Source organism: Pinus tabuliformis, chromosome 6, assembly GCF_031772625.1.
Source record: "Pinus tabuliformis cultivar Carrire ecotype Pingquan chromosome 6, CPIR1, whole genome shotgun sequence".
Lineage (NCBI taxonomy): Eukaryota > Viridiplantae > Streptophyta > Pinopsida > Pinales > Pinaceae > Pinus > Pinus tabuliformis.
In genome coordinates this window covers 2106116206-2106138292 of record NC_142292.1, presented here as the reverse complement: position 1 = coordinate 2106138292, position 22087 = coordinate 2106116206, and positions in this window count along the sequence as shown.

Here is a 22087-nt window from a genome sequence, read left to right as displayed (position 1 = left end):
CTCAGTCACCCTGCCTAGTCAGCGTATAGATTTCCCAGTCAATAGTTCTGCATCCAACTTGCAATTTTTTTACCTATTTGGGAAAACGATTAGAACGTGATATCGAGAGCATACAATATTAGTTTTGAGCGATTCAAGTTGCGTTGGATTCATTTCGATGATCTATTCTCTTTGGAATCAATTTCAAGAAATTTTGAACATTTTGAATTTTGAGCACTTTACTGATCCCTTGAATCAGTACTCCCATTTGGAAGCTTTTGGACCTCCAAAATACTATTTTCAGTCAACAAACAGATGAGGGTATTGTTCCCTCACCCTTCTAATCTCAATCCATTTATATTTGCTTGGTTTTGTACCTTTGAACCCCATATGAAAGTACTTCAAGTTCCTTCTTCTTGAAGTTTTTTTTTTTTTTTTTTTTCTGTCAAAGATAGAATCTTGCTGCAATTCTTCAAGATATCCAGGAGAGAAAAATTCTATTGAAAGAATCTGAACATTCACTCCTTGATCTTAAATCAAAGGATACTCACCCAATTTTAAGTTATTTTCATCTTGAAGCTTTTCTTTGTTGATTGAAAGCCTTACTTCACCTCCAACCTAAAAAACTATAGTCCATACGATGCTTATCATGTATAGCCTTGTACTTGTCTTGAATCCTAACAATATATGATCGCCATTGCAATGCACCATCCTTCTTCAAAGCAAAAACATTAGGAGACCCACAAGAAGATGTATTTGAACTAATGTCCTTTTTATGAAGTAGCTCTTGCATCTGCTTCTTGATCCCTGCATTCTCTAACACTGGCATCTTGTTCATACCAATGTTCAAAAGTGATGCATTCTGCCGCAATTGAGCTTCATGTTGTTTTCCTCTTTTAGAAGGCAACACACTAGACTCCTGAAACATATTATCACATGTGTTAACAACTTCAACTAGATCAGATTTTAATTTTTCATCACATTCTTGGAAGGCTTTAGATTCCTCAACATCTTTGTGTTTAATCATTAACAACGCAAAATTTTGCCTAGAATTTACAACCCTCTTCATTTGTCTAGCATTCAAAAGAGACAAATTCAATTTCTTGCGATGTGCTCTAACAATATACTCAATCCAATTTTTAAACAAATGATACTTGTTCTCATGGCGATGAAAGATGGCTTTCCTATCATATAAGTATGGGCTTCCCAAAACAATCCCGCATATGTCAAGTGGTACTACATCAAGTTCTACCTCATCAATAAAATTTGCAGTGATGGTGAATTTAAGTATGCATTTTATTGTCACTTGCAATTTGGCATTGTCACATACCCAACCCAAAGGATAAGGTTTAGGATGAGGAATGGTTTCCAAATTTAGTTTCTTGACAATGTCTTTTGAAATAAGGTTTTCTTGTGATCCACTATCAAACAAAGTATCTACTTTGTTATGTTTTGTGATGAATCTAATATGGAAAATATCTATTCTTTCTCTTTCATTTTGAGTTTCAATGGGCTTGCTAGAAGAACTAGTACTTGCAATAGAATCCTTACCTTTCAATCCCATGGCTATGATTTTTGTTTCATCTCCAGAATTAGATCCTAGATCTTGTTGTGTAGTTGCAACAATATTTTCTTTCTCCTTGTTATTAAATGTTTTGGGTCTCATCTCAGGATGAATTTTCCAATAGTGGTCTTCATCATGGCCTTCTTTGGAACAATGTTTACATGTGATTTTTTCTCCCTCTTTCTTGATTGAAGCATACCTTTTATCCCTGTCTTTGAACTTCCCTTTTATTTTGTCTCCAGAATTAAATGACTTCTCACTAGTTTCTTCATAGACATTCTTCCCTCTTTCTTCTAAATGAGTTACTTGTACAGAAACTTCATCTAGTTTTGTAGGGTTAAACATGAGAATTGTGTGTCTCAAGTAACTATGCAAACCTCCAATGTATTTTAGTAGAGTGTCTTGAGAGGATAAATCTATACCCAAAATCAAAGCTCTTTTCCTAAATTCTTGAGTATAGCTTTGCACATTTTGACCCTTAGCTTGCCTAAAGTTTTTCCAATCCATTATAGCTTTTTGCATGTATGATAATGGATAAAATTGTCTTCTTATTGCAACAACAAAATCATTCCAAGAGGATAAAACCTTACCACTTTTATTCATGTCCTCTTGAGTTTTGGCCTCCCACCAAATGAGTGTTGCACTTTCCAACCTAAGAGAAGCAAGCTAAATTTTGGTTTCATCATCCTTGATTCTTTGTATCCTTCAATACACTTCAATCTAACGAACCCAATTTTACCTCTCCATCATACATAGGCAATTCAAACTTTATGTCAAGCTTTAACAAAGGCGTTTACCATGTCCCTTTGGAGAATTTGGAGGTGTTTTTGAAAGGGTAGAAGTAGAAGAAGATGAGGATGAGGATGAAGATGGAGGTGAAGGTGGTGGCTTCTCACCATTCCCTCCATTTCCTTTTGGATGTTTGTCTCCATTTCCTCCATTTCATTTTGGAGGTTTTGAGCTCTCTCCTTGCAACCTTGAGTTCCTCTCCTCATAAAGAACTTTCACCATTTCAGACATTTCAAAGAAAGCTTTTATGAAAGTTCTCTCATCTTCAGACATCCCTTCAGGACCTTCTTCATGTGCCATGACTGGTGAATCTTGAGATATGTGTGTTTTCCTTGAAACAATTTGAGACCTTGGCTCCAAAATTTCTCCATATCCTCTTTTGAGCTCCAACCTTGTAAAAATAAGAAAACACTTGGAAACAAAATCAAACCTTCAAAATAACCTAGAGAGCTGATACCAAATTGATTTGTAATCCAAACTTGAAGGTGGTGGGAAAATTTACAAGTAAATTTTATGTCTTTTAGGTGATGGGAAAATTTACAAGTAAATTTTATGTCTTTTAGGTAATGGATCACTTTGCAAAAGTACATAAAATAATGGTTTTAAAAATTAGTTAAAAACTTAAAAACATAGACAAATATACCATATCAGAAACATAATACAACAAAATGATAAAGGAGTTCACCCCTTTGTTGGGCTACATCTCCTGGCCCAACTTCCAATGTTGGGCCTCTTTCATTAAGTGATAAAATTTGTGCTGACATGGATTTAAATTGCTCTGAATGTAAAAATTATGTTTCTAATGGCTCAAGAATAGTAAAATACCCCCAGCTAGGATCTTGCTGGGCCCAATTTGGCCAAAAAATGAAGAAGTTATGCTCTAAAGAAGTTTTTCTGCCAATTACTCTACATACTGCTCTCTCCGCTAATTGTCCTACGAATTGTGCCTTTTACAGAACCTCCAAGCACCAATTTTCCCTGGCGCCGATGAGATTCCTGCTAATTCAGGTGCATTTTGTTGGATGTTTTAAATGCCCAATGACCCTTGGGCGGAAAATTTTGGCCACATGGGCCATGCGGCTGAGGCCCATGGCCAAAAACCCGCCCCCTCCAACTTAGCCCATTATGATTTAGGTTTGTGGTCATTTAGTGACCCACAAGGCCGAGGGTTGGGCCAACAGCCCACCCTAACTGTCAGAGCCCCCATTCTTACCACGCGTTGGGTCACATGAAAGGCCATATGGCTTGGGTTGGGGCCTAACATTTGTGTCCTTCGCCAAGCCATGTCCTACTTCCGCCCATGGTCTTGTGTGAATCCATATGCCTTGAGGTTGAGCTTAACCTTAGCACCTGTGTCTGTCACGCTAGCCTTAGCACCTTCCACCACAATCATGTGGTCGACATATGACCTTGGGGCTGACCCCCTTCAACTTAACACCCGTCGCCCAATGCTCTACTCTAACTGCCTCCGGTTATATGCACATCCCATGACCTAGGGCCAGGTCTAAGCCCGAGCCCCTAGCCCTCCACCTGTGGTCTCGTGGGTTTGAGGTGATCGGGGGCCAGGGCTTTGCCCTAACCCCTTCTCCCAACACTGCAACGCTGAAACTTTAAATGACAAATCACTGCTATGTATGTTAAGTAACACCCGCAATGAAATTGGTAAAGCACTGCATTGACAAGCATGAGGTCGCCCATTCGATTCCCACAGAGGATCATTTGGCCATAAATAAAATTTTACATGCCACAGGGGTGCCACGTGGCAACCCATGATTGGGCCACATGGCACCCTGTCATTGGACCTGAAATGAAACCATTGATCAATTGGACCTTGCCAACTCAAACCAATAAGGGGAGGCCACTTAGCATTCTACCATTGGTCCATAAGGTATAATCAGATTTCCCAGTCACCTTGCCTAGTCAGCATACAGACTTCCTAGTCAGTAGTGCTGCGTCCAATCTGCAAATTTTTTCCCTATTTGGGAAAATGATCAGAACACGATATCGGGAGCATATGATATCGGTTTTGAGTGATTCAAGTTGTGTTGGATTCAGGTCGGAGATCTCTACGCTTTGGCACTAGTTTTAAGTACTTTGAACACTTTGAATTTGGGCAATTTACTAATCCCTTGGATCACTGCTACTATGATGATTCTCTACATAAAGCATGCAACTACCATGAGATTCCATCTCCACCATCATTGTAGTCATCATTTTATGGCTTTTCCAATAAGCTTGCTACTGTGATGATTCTCTACAGATTACTGAAGCAACCATGGGAGTCCTCTTGGGACATTATTTCCTGCATCTATTGTGACAAACATCCATGCCACTCTGGTTGACATCAATGCCAACACTAACACAACCACTAGCCATTCAAACATCACTAATTGTCTTGGGAGGTAACTTCCTAAATTGGCTAGGGACTTAAGGTCTCTAGTGCATGTAATATGTGATGAATAAATTGAGCATCAATGGTTAGATATCAAGGCCTCTAACATTTTTAGTCTTTGGGTGGAAGTTGCAAAGGAACACTTCCACCTAGATTGGCTTGATGGTTCATTCATTGATCATATTTATGAAAAGCACTTAGAATAGTTCTCTGTTATGTTTGATCCTTGATTTTTGCTAGCTCAACACTCGAAGAAAATAAAATATCAACATAATAAGTCAAGAGGGCATAGGGCATGGTTTGTCGAGGAGGTCCTCGAGGGATGTTCATGTAAACTATTCACAATGAATAATAAAGACAATTTATTGAGTGTGGGAAAGCATTGTCCCGAGGCATTGGAATTTTTTCAACTGATGTAAAGTAAGTTATAAAATATAAATTTTGTACATGATTATTTTCTTATCTTATCAAGTTTACATCATGTAATCTGAACATGTTTTTCCAACTTTATTAAATATAATATACTTCTTATTGCAAATAGCGATCTAAACAATTCATTTCATTGTCTTACTTTAGTTTGATTTTATTTCCCCTTTATGTGTCGTTGCACTGGGCCAACTAAATTCATTAATGTGGCTTTGAGGGTGGCTCTTCACAAAGAAAAAGAAACATAATTTTATCATTTAACCGTCAAGTGGACAACAAGATAATTGTAGAAATTATGGTGTAGATTTGCATTTGCTTATGAAGTTTTAATAAAAATCACAAGGCACAAACCTACTCTACTGCTCTACGGAAGTTAATTCATAATTTAGAAGAAAAATATCAAACATGCAAACAATATTTTTTCCGAGGAAAGAAAACTACTAAAAAACCCCATTGTTTGTTTGCATTAATATGATGAATATATATGTATTACAATTTATTTCCTCAACTGAGCACAACCTACAAGTGCATAACCTATCTCTCTTCTCATTGAGAAGCTCTGAACCAAACTTAGCCATTTTCTACCTCTAATTGAGCCCCTATTTTCTTGTGCAATTTTTGAGAAATTAGTCCCCTATTATTTAGGAATTTCTCCAAAATGGTTTGCACAATTCCCAAGGTTGATCATCTGGCTGCATGCAACACATGTTCACTCAAGACTAGTCTACAATTGATATTACACTGCCTTAGAATCTCCACCACAGTTGGAGAACTTGAATTCATTGTATAGATTAGCTATTTTGGGCTAATTGATCAGTTAATTGGATGATCACTGAGTTAGAATGAAGTCCCACTGCACAACTGACCTTCCACTAGTTCCTCCAACAGATGGAACTAGTTTAGCTGAAAACAACTTGAGATAACTGAATTTCATTTCTATAAATTAGCAATCACACATGCTTAATTAAACTCTAACTTCTCCAAATCGAATTCACTGAGTAAACTAGGTGATACAAGTCATGTCACATAGGTTAACTGCGTCCAATTTGTTTGTTTATGTGGAAATTCAAATTTTCTCAAATTTAATTAAGAAAAAATCAAATTGATAATTTCTTTCTTCATTTTTTCAACACTCCCTCTCAGTAAGAAAGGGACTATGACCCACCCCTATCCTGCACTTGAGGAACTCGAAGTTCGCTCTTGACAAGGCCTTTGATAACATGCTAGCATCTTGTTACTTTACCAGAATTTACTCTAACAACATTATCCACCTCTGCACACAGTCTCATTAATGGTGATACAAGATATCTATATGCTTAGATCAATCGTGAAAAACATGTTTTGCAGAGAGTTTGATGCAACTATAATTATCATAGTAGATCATAGTTGGATCTTGTTGATGGTGCTGGACCCGCCGAAATTTAGGGGATCACCCCCGTATGAAGTCCTAACTAGACCTCACACTGTTTGGTGTGGGAGTCCCATCTGGTATGATGGCCTGGTTGCCACTGTCTTAAGGTTTTCCTCAACTCTTGCTTGTCAACACAAGAGAGTGGTTTGCTTTGTCTTCAAGAAGTGAGGTTCGTGTGCCTGGTGAGTGTAATTATCACTTGTATCAATGGTTCTTTCACTGTCGAGGGAGAGGGTGAGAGTGACTTCCGGGTCGATTGGGAGCAGCCCCAACACTGCTAAGAACACACAACACAATAGGACATGCACAGCTTCCGGCAGAGCAGTCCACACGAATGTGACAGTCACAACATACAAGGTGAGATAACACGTACAACACTCACGAAGCAGTCTGAACGAGTGCAACGGTTGTTACAACAAGCTTCAGGTGAAAGGTTTGTCTGATGTCTAGGAGAGCAGTCTACATGGGCGAGACATCGTTAACAACATATACAACACATTTCCATTAATAGTTAATGTATTACAACAAATGAAGCAGTTTAGATGTAGAACACAGGTTAAAGAAACATGCATTACAAGTGTTAAAGATAAGTCTTACAACAAATACAATACATGTGTGAAAACGTGCTGGCATGTCAGCAGGCTTCTGAATTAAGCAAAAGTTCCAAGACACATCGTTACACTATACATCACTAACCCCTAGTGTGGGGCATTGGAGCCACTACTTACTCCTCAAAGAAATGATTACAGACTCTCTTGGCTATGTGGGAGGAGCTGAGGTGAAAATTCCTTTGCATGTACAAATGAGGGGGTATTTATAGCCAAGGGTGAAACTGACCCTTGTGGCTGTTCGACTACCCTCATGACCGTTTGAATTCCATGAATCTTCGACTTACATGACTCTTTATTCAACAAGTGGGTCTCTTGGACTTCCATGTTACATCACATTGATTGAAAACAAGCCCATAATGGAGATGTGGGCGACATGACTCATGACGTGACTCGACATGACTTGACATGACAATGCTGGTACATTCGTGCTGCTGTTGGAGTGCATGTCGAGCTATAGTGTTATTGGATGATGGATGTCTTCATGGTGTATCATAGCTTCACCTCCACATGGAAAAGTGCATGGAGTCTTCGATGGTCCTTGGTTCGCTTGATGAAGCTTTAGCATGTTGTTCCTTGCTTGCATGTTGGAAGGCTTGACAGGCTCATCTATTCACGAAGGTGCATGTTTGTTGAGTTTGTCTACTTCGCATGATTTGTTCGTTTATCTATTGGTGAACCTGTCATTCTACATGTTCTCCCTTCGTTCATACCATTCTTCATCTTGCCATGTTCGTTGGTGTACCTGTACCTGCAGTCACTCATGACGAGACGACGTCAAATGCAAAACCTCCTAGTCTACCATGACACATGATCATTCGCATGTAGGTGACTCGAAAAGGAAGCAAGGCTATGATGCGAGATGATGAATCTAGGAAACTGCTGATGAAAACTATGCAAGAGTCATTAAGAGATGGAGACAGGCAATCTGAGTCGACATTGAACGTCTGTAAGGTCTGTCTCTGTTGGGAGGTAAAATTGCACAAATTTTGGGAGGAACAGTATGGGCTGCTGGAAGGTAAGGGAGGCATGCTCTGCGCATTTTTTAGAATGAATGGGTAGTGGGGCTGGAAAACCATATTTGTGCAATTTTTCAGAGGAACGGGCCGAGCTACATGAAGGGTCGGCATGCAGGGATTGCGCAGTTTTTTTGGGGAACTGCCCGGGAGAATGGCAGCCAAAACTATGCAATTCCGAGAAGGAACTGCTAGTTGGCTGCTAGGATCATTGGCAGCCAAAATTTCAAAAGTCCCAGAGGTAACTTCCAGTTGGCTGACTGGGAGACTAGCAACAAAATCTGTGCAATTCCCAGAGGGAACTGGCAGTCTGCTGCCAGGGGCTACTAGTAAGGAAAACGGCACTGAGGTCGGGAGGCCGACCTACTGATCATCTCTACGTAATTTCTGAGCTGAGCTGACTGATGGGCAAAAAAAGGCCTTCTCATGAATACTGCGCAATTTTTGAGATGAACAGTCGGTCGACTGTCGAGATGGCTGACTAGAAAAACTGCGCAATTTTATGAGGGATACAGGGACTGGCATTTGGTATCTATCCAACCTATTTGCACAATTTCCTTAGTCAGTTGAGTGGGTGAGGTCAGTGGCCTCTGTGCAATTTTTGAGGTGATTCAGTCCCGAATTGACTGTCGGGTCCAACTATCCGGATGACTAGCATGAGAGTTGATTGGATTACTTGCGGGCAACGCAACTTGAAAAGACTAGCTTCGTGCTTCTGCGTTGTTTTGGTTGAAATTTGATCGAGTCGATGGTAGGGTGATGGTCTAGTTGTAAGAGGGGAGTCAGGTCATTAGAGCCTTTAGCAAAAATGGCTAAGTGTGAATAATTGAAAGATGCATAGGTGATCATATGAACACACACTCGCATGACTTGACGATGAAACGACCAAACCATCCAGAAACACATGTTCAACAAGACTGACCCACTGTGTAAGCGACTATCGTGATACTCATGATTGATCATTCATTGATAGAGAGGATGCTTGCACAACAGTGAATGTGACTCTGTGTGTGAATGTGACAGATGCTTTCATAGAAAATACAATAAGCACATACGAAGCGAAGACTTTGATCATAACCAGAACATGGTCGCAAGCATGACTCAGACATTAGTGTGCAGAGACTTGAATTCAATGAACAAGCAAGGATTGCAAAGACTCACACAAGCTCACAGAGTGAACCCAAGTGTGTGCAGTCATCATGAGAAATTCTTCAAGGAAGGCTCCGAAATTGGTGCATGCCAAAATTTTGGAGGGTGGTTGTAGCCGCTACAACACTTGGTGACACACTGGTAGAACTCCAACTTCTATGATTCAGTTCATTTCTAGCATAGGGCCTTGGTATTTCGGGGAGTATTGAATCATTGTGCAGGTTAATTCAGTTTCCCCACTTACCCCATGGACGTACATGGTTCACCCTTTGTCAACTCAGTTAAACACAGTCAAAATTTCAACTTGAATCTTAGTGTTTCGAATCTGGGAAGGGTAGTTTAGCTCACGAGTTGAAGATTTTCAAAGTATAATTTTTCATCTCTGGTGTTGCTTTGCTGCCAGCAGGCTTGGACAGTACCTTGATGGAGTCACGCAGGAACACACACATTTCTCCACTACCAGTGAGCATGGTCAGTACCCTGGTGGAGTTACATGCATCACCGCTCTACGTAGGAAGCCTTTCTCTTCTTTCGCCTTTGTATTTTTCAAGAGGACCGTGCATAGGCACTTATTTATTTTTTGAGGTGGAAGAGGGATCCCAACTTATTGATAGCAGAAGAGGTTGTTCCTTTAGAGAAGCATGTAACACCTCTGACATAGGTTTGCTCATTTAGATTTTCCCCTTCTCCGTTTCTACTAGTTGGATGAGCTTGAACACATAGAGCAGAAGGTTGAGTATAGGCATGGGGCTTCCCAGTGTGGATATAGGTTCATCGTTGGACCAAAACTTTCCTTGCAGACAGTTCGTATTTTCCTTCAGGACTTCATCGGCCAAAAGTTACAACCAAGCATAGAGAAGGCAGACACAAGATTGGCCATGTGCTGCGATGTCACGAGTTTCCTCAAAATTTAGCCACATACTCTATTCAAAAGCTAGGACATAGTAGTTGGCAACACGTATTTCCAGAAACAAAAATAGTAATATATCAAACAAACAAAATGAACGTGAACAAAAATAGTAAGAAGGATCAAACAAAGAAAAAACAAAGATAATAAGCAAAGCAAACATGATGAAAACAACAAGTAGCAAGAAGAATATGTACATGGCACGGGAGCGGCCCGGTCTACTGAAAATAATGCTTGAGATCTTGGTCGTTGATAGGAAGGTTGTCAATCCTCCCATCAAGTGATCGCAAATGATACGTGTGTGGGCCAAGCTTCTCATGGATTGTGTACGGGCCAATCCACAGGGACTGGAACTTTGTATGCTTGCCTTTGTCTTCATGGGGCTTATCCCATTTCAGAACTAAGTCACCCACATCGAAGCTAGCTTTCCCTGTAGACTTCTTATCGAACCACCTCTTGATACGGTTCTGGTGGAGTGTGAATTTTTCCTTTGCTTTCATCCTTTCTTCTTGAAGCTTATGGAGAGCATCCATCCTATGCCAAACTAGCTAGAAATGCTCGCCTTGGGATTCCTGGGAATGCTAAAGTGCAGGCAAGTAGATATTTGGTGGGAGGATGGCTTATTTATCGTAAACTAGCAAGTATGGCGAGGTATTTAGAGAGGGTTTAGGTGTTACACGGTTAGCCCATAGTGCATTCATCAGGGTAGTATGCCAGTTACGCTGCTCAGAGAAAACGATCTTCTTGATTATACGAATGAGGTTTTTATTTGTAGACTCTGCTAGACCGTTTTCTTGTGGATAGTAATTCGAAGAATTCTTTAGCACAATACCAATCTGTAATGCAAATTCATAGAGTTTCAAGGATGAAAAATAAGTTGCATTATAAAAAACAAGTGATATCAGAACATTGAAGCATGAGATGATATTCTGTTGGAGGAAGCTGATGACCTCCTGGTCATTCACTTGTTTGAGCGAAACTACTTTTGTCCACCACGTAAAGTAGTTAGTTGCTGTTAGGATATAGCGGTGTTGTTTTGATGAATGAGGGAAAATTTCCCCAGCAATGTCCAGGCACCACTGTTGGAATGGTTCAGTCACTGCAACAGGGTGCAGTGGGTCTGCTGATCTTCATGCCCTGTCAGTACATCGTTGACAAACCGAGCACTTGCGGGCATAGGCATGTGCACCTTTTAATAATGTGGGCCAGTAAAAATTGGCTCGCATAACCTTGCGTGCAGTGGTATTTCCCGCAAAGTGACCCTCGACGGGTTCGTAATGAAAATCTTGAAGTACCTTCTATGATTCCTGTGCCTCTAGGCACCTGAGAAAACTCTATTACTGTGCTTTCTATAGAGCATTCCATGCACTAACTGATATGCTAAGGCTTTCAGGCGAAATGCCCTCTTCAGTTTGATAGAAAAGTGAGAGGGTATGGTGCCATGATCAAGGTACTAGCATACATCTATGTACCAAGAGGTTTTGTTTTCCATGGGTGTTGCTCGCCTTATGTCGTACATTTCAATCTCCTACTCCCAACTGGTGAGCTCTTCTTCATTCTCTGGAGCGTGCACTACTTCAGCTGCAAGTCTGCAGAGCCCATGTCCTTTTATCATGTGCACTGGATTGATTTCAAGATCATATTCTTGCAAACCTTCCATCCAGTTCGCTTGTTATTCTCCCAGCTGTTGCTGTACTAGTAATGTACAGACTGCTGTGTTGGGGATGAAGACTATGTAGTGGTTCTTTAGGCCGGGCTTGAAGTGTTTTACCACCTTGTAAACTACATAAGCTTGTTTTTCAATGGCGGGATAGTTAAACTATGGTCCTTGCATGCTTGCACTCATGAAAGAGATGGGACGTTCGTTATTAGCTTCATATTTATGAGTGAGTACCGCATCTAGTGAGTTATCGGAAGCGAAGGTGTATAGCAGGAAATCCTTTTTAAAATATGGGTTGTAAAGTGCAGGTGCTTCAGCAATGGCTTGCTTAATCCGTTGAATGCATGCTTTTCTTTCTTACCCCATGTGTACACTACATCTTTCTTGATCATGTCCTGCATGGGCTTAACTATCTGTGCATAATCTGAGATGAACTTCCGGAGGAAGTTTATCTTGCCCAAGAAGGACTGCATGGCTTTCTTGTGGATTGGGTGAGGAATCTGTGTGATGGCTTGGACCCGGTCCAGATCCACCTTGATCCTGCTCTTGGCAACAATGTGTCCAAGGAGGTTTCCTTCTGACACAACAAAATACACTCTTCTTGGGATTCAAGGAAATCTTGTATCTTCGACAATGCTCAAAATTTTTCTTGAGGTGGCGTAAGTGGTCTTCTCGCCTTCTAGAGAACACAGTCATATCATCGAGGTATACCACAACGCTCTGCCCAATGAGTCCACGGAAGGCGATGTCCATAATGTGCTAAAATGTTGTGCCTACATTTACAAGCCCAAATGACATTCGTCTATAAGCGAACGTACCCCACTTGGTACGGAAAGTGGTTTTGAGTCAGTCAGGTTTTGCTACCAGAACCTCATTGTATCCTAAGAAACTGTGAAGGAGAGAGAACATCTGTACCCCAGACGCTGTTTGAAAATTATGGTCCATAGACGGCAAAGGGTAGTTGTCTTTGTCTGAGGCATGGTTTATGTTTCGGAAATCGACACACAAGAGGATTTCCTTGGACTTCTTTCGTATAGGCACAAGGTTGGAGAACCAAGTAGAATGATGAACTTTGTATATGATCCGTGCATCCAACAGTTTAGTAAGCTCCTTTTGTATGAGGGGTTCAAGCGACAAATGCACTTTTCTCAACTTCTATTGATATGGCTTGACCCCTTCCTTGATTGGAATGATATGTTGGATGATTCGCGTGTCGTAAGCTTTCAAGTCATCGTACGTCTACGTGAACACATCTCGATATTGTTTGAACAAGCGGATAAAGGCTTGTCGTTCTTTCTGTGTACAACATGTACCAAGATTGACAAACTTTGGATCTTGTTATGTTCCCGGGTTTAACAGTTCGTGCCTCATGGTTGAACTATGGGTCTTACTGTTCCTTTGCCCTTGGAACCATTCTTACAAGTCATATAACTTTTCCAATGATGCCACACATTTTGTGATAATGCGGCCCTTCATGTCACAAGCTTATGCTTGCAGAGAGTGTTCGTGCTCATCATTGTCTATTGTTGCATCTTTGAAAACGTCAACGCTGGCCATAAAATGTAGTATTTTTTGATCATCATTAAACACACGTAAGTTAGTTATGTTTTCTGGGATATATGGTTTATACAAAATTTCAATAGTAAATCTATCCTTAATCGGTGACATTCTCGAGGCTGCATTTGCTATTGCATTGGCAACTGCATTATGCGCACATGGTACAACAATGATATTAAACTATTGGAAATTTGAGGTTAGTCGCCATACCTCTTCTTGGTAACTTTTGAGATGTGGTGATAAATAGTGAATGGTGTTACGTACCTGTCGTACCATTATCTCTGAATCACCTACCACTTTGAGCATGGCCCATTGAGGCTGATGGCTTTCTGCAAACCCAATACCAGTGCTTCACATTCTGCTACATTGTTCGTGCACTCAAAATCCAAGTGGCTTGACACTAGTGTAGGTTTTAACCCTGTACAAAAATTACTTGCATACGAATTCTAAAACACAGAAAATAGACAATGCGAGAGCATAACACATAAAACACATATACACAGAGATTTCCCTTGGATCCCAAAACCGGGACTACCAGCTTGATTTTTCATTATGTTCCTTTCAATGTTATAATACATATTTATACATGCCGAAGCATCCAATACCATGGACCGAAAACCATCGCGTCCAATACCATGGACCGAAAACCATCGTGTCCAAAAAACATGTGTGAAAATCATGCACAAAACCATAGGTGGGTCCGCCCAACCTAACATAGGGTCCAAAACCAAAATTTTCTGGGGCGCTACCCCGGACCCCATAAAGTGGGGTTACGGGTACACCTCAAACCCCCTGTGACCCCCCCCCCCCCCCCCCCCCCCCCACTACACAATTGGCACAACAAAGGGGGGCTCCACCCCCCCTCTAACCCCCTGGTTAACTATGTCGGCTAGTCATGGAAAGAATATAACACAACCCAACATTCTCCCACTTGTTGTTTTCTTTCCACAGGGGGCCACAAGAGAGCTTAGTCATTTTTCCAGCCTTGAAACACCCATTGTCTCTCTACACCAAGATAACTTCTTAGAGCTCACATATTTTGTCAATGCATCTGCAGTATTCTTCAAAGTTTCCACCTCTACCAACAACACCTTTTTGTCTTCTATCATATCCCTCACAAAGTGACACTGAACATCAATGTGCTTTGTCTTTGAATGATATGCGGGATTCTTTGCCAAGAAAATTGCACTTTGGCTATCACAGTCTATCCTTATAGCTTCCTGTACTAACCCCATACTTGAACACAATCTCTGCAACCAAACTGCTTCCTTGCTTGGATGAGTGGCTGCCATGTATTCTGCCTCTGTAGTTGATAGTGCCACTATAGATTGTTTCTTACTCATCCAACTGACTGCACTTCCAAATAGGTTAAACACATACCCACTTGTAGATCTTCTCTGATACAGATCTCCAACCCAGTCTGCATCAAAAAAGCCACAACTATCCAACACTCTGTCTAATCCTAGTCATCCTTGGTAGCACAAACCATAATCACTAGTGTTACACAGTAATTTGTCACCATTGGTCACCGTCCCTATCACCCCGTTTCCATACATTGGAGGATGCATTCCGGGACCTGTGAGCAGTGACATAACCCAAAAACACTTGCATTATGTTCCCCTGAGTATGTACTTCATGTTCCCTGAAGACACCTTCTGCAAATTATCCCTGAAAAGTGCTCTTTTTCCATTGGCGCAGGTCCACAGTATCTTACCCGCGCCAATAACTGAGATCCTCAAAAGAGGGCGCGACCACTGGCGCTCTGTCACAGAACAACACCCGCGCCAGCCCAGTTTAGTAATGATTTTTGCCAAAAGCACGCCCATATGATTTTTTCCCTTCAGATCACGAAACCTTTTGAGGGAAAAATCCAGTGGATAGAGGTCGAGAGTCATCATCTATCCTTGACAACTATCCACAGTAGCTTTTCCGAGATAATGCCAATCCACAATGGGTGTCCTGGTTCATCGAATCTTTCTACCTTCTCCATCTATAAATATTTGTCCTCATGCATTAGACAAGCTAGTGCTAGTTGTTGAGTTCTTGGAGGAATGCTAGTTGTGATTATCATGAGTGATAATGAAGCGTAGAGAGGTTATGCTACCAGAGAGGAGATACATTGCAAGACACATATAGTTGCTCGCCCAGCCAGGAGAGGTTCAACGTCAGAACCTTGGTTGTAACTTTTCCTGTCTATTATTAATTAATGAGCGACTGCTATTATAGTTCCAATCTCATTGTCTATTATAGTGATGTGTTGATTTATTTCCTTTCTGACTGAAATATAGTTGTGCCTTGGTAGATTATATGTTGGTATCTGTTTCTTCCTTTGCATGTGCAGGTGTCCGTTTATGATCTGCTGGAGCGAGGGAGCGGGAATATCAACTCTGCTTCGACCATAGCATTGGATTCCAGGTTGGTCTTCTTAATTCACCTTTGATGCATAACTAGGAACTTGCGTGGCAGTGTGGTTTGATTGTGGCTAGTTCTGTTTTAGGCTAGTGGGATCGCCTCTGTCCGCAGAGGGGATTTACCTAGCCCAACAATTTGGCGACTCCGCTGGGGAGAAGCTATTTGGAGTTTGTCTTGCATGTTAATTTTCTCTTGCTTGCTTGAGTGAATGAGCTTCCTGGGTCAGTTTTGAGTTTATTCTTTACTGTTTGATCCATCTGAGCACTGTCAGCCCGACCTGAGGTCGTGTTATTTATTTTTCTAGCCGGCAAGCTTAATTGGCACGGTTATTACTCTGACAGTCGCGCCAGTTGGCGCATGTTGCTCAAAAACAACTCGCGCCAATCCTTTGGTAGCGCAAGTTGCAGGCTGACAGTCGCGCCAGCCCTGTAAATTTTGCCTGTGTATGGGTGGAAAGCTCTTTCAGCCTTTTTTTATATCTCTTACAGCCTCTGGAAGTGTGTTGAACCTCTGTTTGACTGGTTTTAGCCTTTATCCTTCAGTTGTTTGCTTATTTCTATTGATTTTCGTCTCAGCCCTAGAACATCTAGTGACTTTGCATGTCTAGCCTTCTGTGGGAAGTTTCGGTCTCTTGATTATCCAGTCAACTTGTTGGTTGTGTTCCGCACCTATCCAGTGATTTGTTAAAGCTTGATCTTCTATGCTCTGAGTGATTTACTTCTAGCCTCTTTGGATTTTACTTGACTTCATTCGAACTTAGATTACATGGTTCATTGAAAGTCTTTGTGTTTTTCCTTGCTTGCATAGTTCATTTTGGTGTTTCAGAGTTGGTTCTATTTCATTGAGTGAACTTGGATTGTGTATATCTCTTAAGATTTGTTTAAATGCATCATGCCATCTTAAAGGAAAGAAAAACAAAATATCTTTTGCATCATATTAGTTAGCGTTTATTGTTATTTGTTGCTATTAAAAAGAAAAAGAAAAAATTTCATTTCTTGTTATTAGCTGCATTAGGATCTTTGTTGTTTGTTGAGTGATCATTTCGTTTGTGTAAAGATCTCAACCCTCCTGTAGATAGAATTCATCGAATCAAATGATATAGTTTTGGCATATAGTTTGCATTTAAGAAGTTTTTGAGATATCACATACGGTAGGACCAAAAAACTGAAACATAATCGAAGATAAACTTTAAAATAAACTCAATGAACATAACAACGCATTGGAACATAACGCAAATACTCTAGAGGTCTAGGTTAGAGACGTGTTCCGGCGTCTTTAAACCTGGTAGTTTATCGTCGAGTGGTTGGGTGATTCCTCCACGGTGAAACGATAGGTGCCAATACGGACTGAGCTCCCACGTACCGTCGCGTATATACGGGAGACCCCACTAGGCTATTATCCTTTATCCATAGGAAGCTGATTCTACCGCCTTACAAGCCGTAATGCACTGAACACAACATTCGGGAAGATTGACTGTAGTACAAGAAGTCCTTAGTTTTCATCTGATTGCCAAGGTGTATAAGCAGTTTTACGGATTGTTTGGTAAACCTTTTACCTAGAGTCTCCAGAGTAGTCACTTTTGATCCTTTTCGGACTCCCTAAAAGAAAAGGTGCCGGTGAGCGTCTTGTCACTTCGTGCTCATTAAATATTTGAAGGAGACTAGAGTCATCTTTTATCCTTTTCTCGACTCTTAAAATATGAAAAGGTCAAGTTCAGTGTCTTAAAATTTATTGGCCACGATAACATCTACCCAATTAGATTTTGTTTGCGTTAGCTTGAGTAGGATTATTTCTCGTTCAATGGCAGCCTTCCCGGCACCCACTGGCCAAGGTGTTCCTCCTGATGGGAACCCTCGTCCATTTCCTTCTGTTGGAAATGTCGGTGTTCAGTATATCGCAACTTTGTCTTTGCCTGGGTTAACCATCGGTTTGCCCGTATGGTTGTTTTCAAACTCGGTGGTCTCGAGTGTGATAACTTCTGCTCCGAATGAACCCACCTCCCAGGTAATACCCACTTCGAATGTTACTTCCGAGGTCAATGCCGTCCAAACTACCATGGCAGACAAAGCCTCGAAAGCAAAGAAGAAAAGGAAACCGAAGAATAAGCCAAATCAACCCAAGCAGGAAGCCCCTAACCCTCCGCCCGATGAGGGTGCCAAACGCAAACCCAAGTATCCTTGTTTTATCTGCGATGAGGATCACTATACCAAGGATTGCCCGAGGCGGTCCGAAGTTAGTCGTTTGTTAAAAGGCACCCCTGGGACTCTTGCGGTGCTCAAAGAGCCCTTTCCCACCCAACACACTCAAAAAACTCAAATGGTGGCTGACCCATCTCAGCCTCCCTCTTCCTTTGGTTCTCAAGTGTTTATGGCCGGAACGATACCCATCAATATCAGTACTCGAACAAAAGATTACCCGCCATCTACCGGGAAGGAGCTTGAGATACCCTCTAGTGCTCCTCCGTTCAGTTCGGGTCCACCACCACCTCCTCCACCCAAACAACATCTTGCTGATTGCAAGGTGGACCCTTCCCCTTCTTCGCCTACTGCTGCGTCCTCATCTTCTACTTCGCCTGGTGAACCTCTGGATTCAAGTAACCAGGTGGCTAAGAAGAAAAAGAAGAAGAAGACAAAGAAGAAGAAGACCCCTAAACCAGAGGTTAAAGCTATAACCCAAGTCGAGCCACCTTGTGCTCCTCCGCGGAAGGTCAAATTTCCTTGTAAGTTGTGCAAGGAAGACCACCTTCTCCGCGATTGTCCTGGCATTCCCAGGGTTTTAGAAGTATGGTCTCATGATCCGGACCGCCCTGCATCGTCCTCTGTAGATCATAGCGATCTTGCCTTATCACCTGGAAGCGGTAAGGGAAAAGAGAAGATTCGAATCCCTTGTAAACTTTGTGAAGGCAATCATCCCCTTCACCTTTGTCCATTCATGGATAGAGCCTCTATTGTATTGGAAAGTCTTACAGCTCCCTCAACCCAACTTCCTACTGGTTATCAACGTCTTTCTGCAATTGCAGAACGTTCCCCTGCTGACAAAGAAATCAACCGAGATTCCTGTCTTGTCCAGCCTCCTCTTCCTGAATCTGGCTCTGCCCAGCCTATTCCAGACCAACCATTGGTCGGAAAGAGTGTCGACTCGAGTTCATCACCCGCCGACCACTCTATTTCGGAAGAGCATCATTCTCATGTTCTTCTCGTCTCCTCCGATACCCCTACAGCTGAGAGTCCTACTGCGCTCTCTCCTGAGCAGGGGGGCAATCATACGATTCCCCCACCAAGTAGTTCAGTCGCTTCCTTCGACTGGAGATGTTTGACTACTTTCCGCCTCCCATCTCATGTGCCTTTTTGGGTCACGGTACACGCCTATGACAAGGCAATACCTGGCACTGTTTTGGATGAGGGTGCATCTGTTAGTCTTATGTCTGCCACTACTTGGCAAGCTTTGGGTTCCCCACAGCTTATGCCTGTAGCATCGAATTTGACTGCTTTTGACGGAGGAACTAGTCAACCATTAGGGCTCCTTCCACAGTTCCCTATTACTTTGGGAGGCAAGACCGTCTATATAGACGTATGGGTTACCCAAGGTGCTTTAGACTTCAATCTTCTCCTTGGTCGTGACTATGTTTATGCCATGGGGGCCCTCATTTCTTCACTTTTCCGTGTGGTTTGCTTTCCACACGATGGAAGAATTGTGACTATCGATCAATTATCGTTCGTTCGTCCACGGGTCTCCCCTGCGCAGTCATCATCCCCTCCTGGTTGTCATCCACCAGTTGCATCTGCCCCACCGCAGGTCAACTACGTGGCCACCTATCCCATGCTTGTAACCAGCGATGCCGCTGTCGTGCATAGTATCCTGGGGGCATTGGGCCCTGGCTTCCAAGATGTTTCCCTTCCATCGGGACTGACACTCTCGGAAGCCTCGACTTCCTATTCATTATGATGAAGTTCGAGCGGAGCATAGTTTGTTTTCCTATGTCAAGCTCCTTAAAAAATGAAACTAGGTCTGCACGGAGCATAGTTCGTTTTCCTATGTCAAGCTCCTTAAAAAATGAAACAAGGAGTCTTGGAGCACAGTTCCTTGTCTTGTGTCAAGCTCGCTAAAAAATGAAACAAGGAGTCTCAGAGGATAGTTTTGATCTTGTGGCGCCCTCGTTAAAAAATGAAACAAGGGTTATGAGGATAGTTCTTTTACTGCGTCAACCTCATTAAAAAATGAAACAACTCCCTTTCCAAATCGAGTCTTTTGATTAAGATCTCGTAAAATACAAGTCGAGTCTTTCATAGATCTCGACAGTGAACCTTCATTCCATCCACCTTGTTGAATACAATGAAGCTTGGGGGGCATGTACCTCGATTTGCGTTATTATGCTGGGGGCATGCAAACTGATAATAAGCATAGTTTTTCGTTTCAAGCTTGTGTAAACATGAAACCGAATCCAAGCAGAGTTCTCCATGGTTCAAGCTTGTGGAAAAAATGAACCCATACCTGATTTACATCCCGTGATTGCCTTTTATCTGCTAAATTCTGCTAGATGAGCCTTGGTTGTTTCATTCCATCGCCACCATCTCTTTGGCCGATCATATGCTTTCACCTGGTTGTTTATCCTTTCCTGAGGAACTACAGCGATGAGTGGTTTTATTAGCCAGCCTCTTAACCTTTACATGTTTCGAGCAAGTTCCACCATTACCGGAACCAGTTGCTACCCTTTATACCACTCGTTCCTTCAGGACGAGTCGCCTTTACGCTCTTTTCTGACTCGTAAAATATGAAAATATTGCCGAGTATTTTTCCTTTTTGACTCGTTAAAGAAAATAAAAATGGAGGTCTGCTTTCAGCTCTTTTCTGACCATTTAAAGAGGAAAAGATTGCCGAGTCGCTCCTCTTGACTCGTTAAATGTTAATAAGGGGCGGTCGTTTTAAGTTCTTTTTGTCGACCGTTAAAACATAAAAAAATTACCGGGTTTTTGTCGTTTCAAACTCGTTAATGGTTACGAAACGACGTGGTTTTGACCGCTTTTTTACTTTTTCAGGTCGAAATCACTAATTATGAAAAGTACTCCTCGATCGTAATGATCGGGCGGTTCTTTCGGGTATTATTTTATACTTTTTCGGGCCCGAGAGACACAACTTTACGAAAAAGGACATCCCTGGAGTTTCCTTTTTTGCTGTCTTTTCAAACTCTCTAAACATGAAAAGACGCCGAGTTCTTCCTTTGTCAGACTCGTTAAAACTTGATGACATCGGATTTTGTCACACCACAAGCATATGCTATCCCCATCAAGTTTGTTAAAAATAACTGGGGTACTCGCCAGAAATGGCGGGGGGAAAAGAAATTTTTTGAACCATAATTATTACCGTGACGGCAGTATGTCGCTCTTGAACATGGCACTTTTCTGCTTTCGTGTCCAGGGTGGGGATATCTCATCTCATATCTTTCACTTGCTTCCATGGACTTGGGTACCTTATTTGACCTCTCATCCAATCATTGCCTCGTCATCATGACCTTTGATACATTGATGTCAAATACTTCCGATTCCATTAATGTGCCGCCGATATGTTCAAGAGAAGTTGACATCTGCAAAGAAACAACCTCCCTCTGATAGTTCGCACAATCTTGATTCACAACATTATCTCTCTGTCTCGTGTCGATGATGTGGGAAACATTATGGCCCACCTTCGATCAAGGTCACTTCCTGTCGACTTCAACTCATTATCCAGGAAGTTGATCTAGAGACTCCTTTCCGGTGCCTTGGAGCCTGCATGCCTCAATGGCAGGTTCTTCGTGTTCGACGTGAGGTTTTCATCATTGGCCTCCGATCGAATGATTCTACGGGTGTTCGACTTCAGATCATTAATTCACACGCCGTAGATTGTACCTATAGTACCTTGAGGGCCATTGTCATTATTGGTGGTACCTCTCGCGTCTGTTAACAGTTTCCACTATTGACTGGTAATCAGACGATGTTCATGCGTGTTCGACTTCAGCTCATATATTCACATGCTTGAACTTGTACTCTTGTTCGGGTCGAGATGGAGCGCAAGACCCTGGATTGTGTCTGTTGTAATCCAGGTGTGATTCTTGATACTTGACTCATTCACTGGATGGCTGCGACCATACCTGAGTCAATTCATTGATCCTAACCAGATGGCTGCGTCCATACTATGGATCTAGATTATTTATGTACTCTCTTATGGATGGCTGCGACCATAC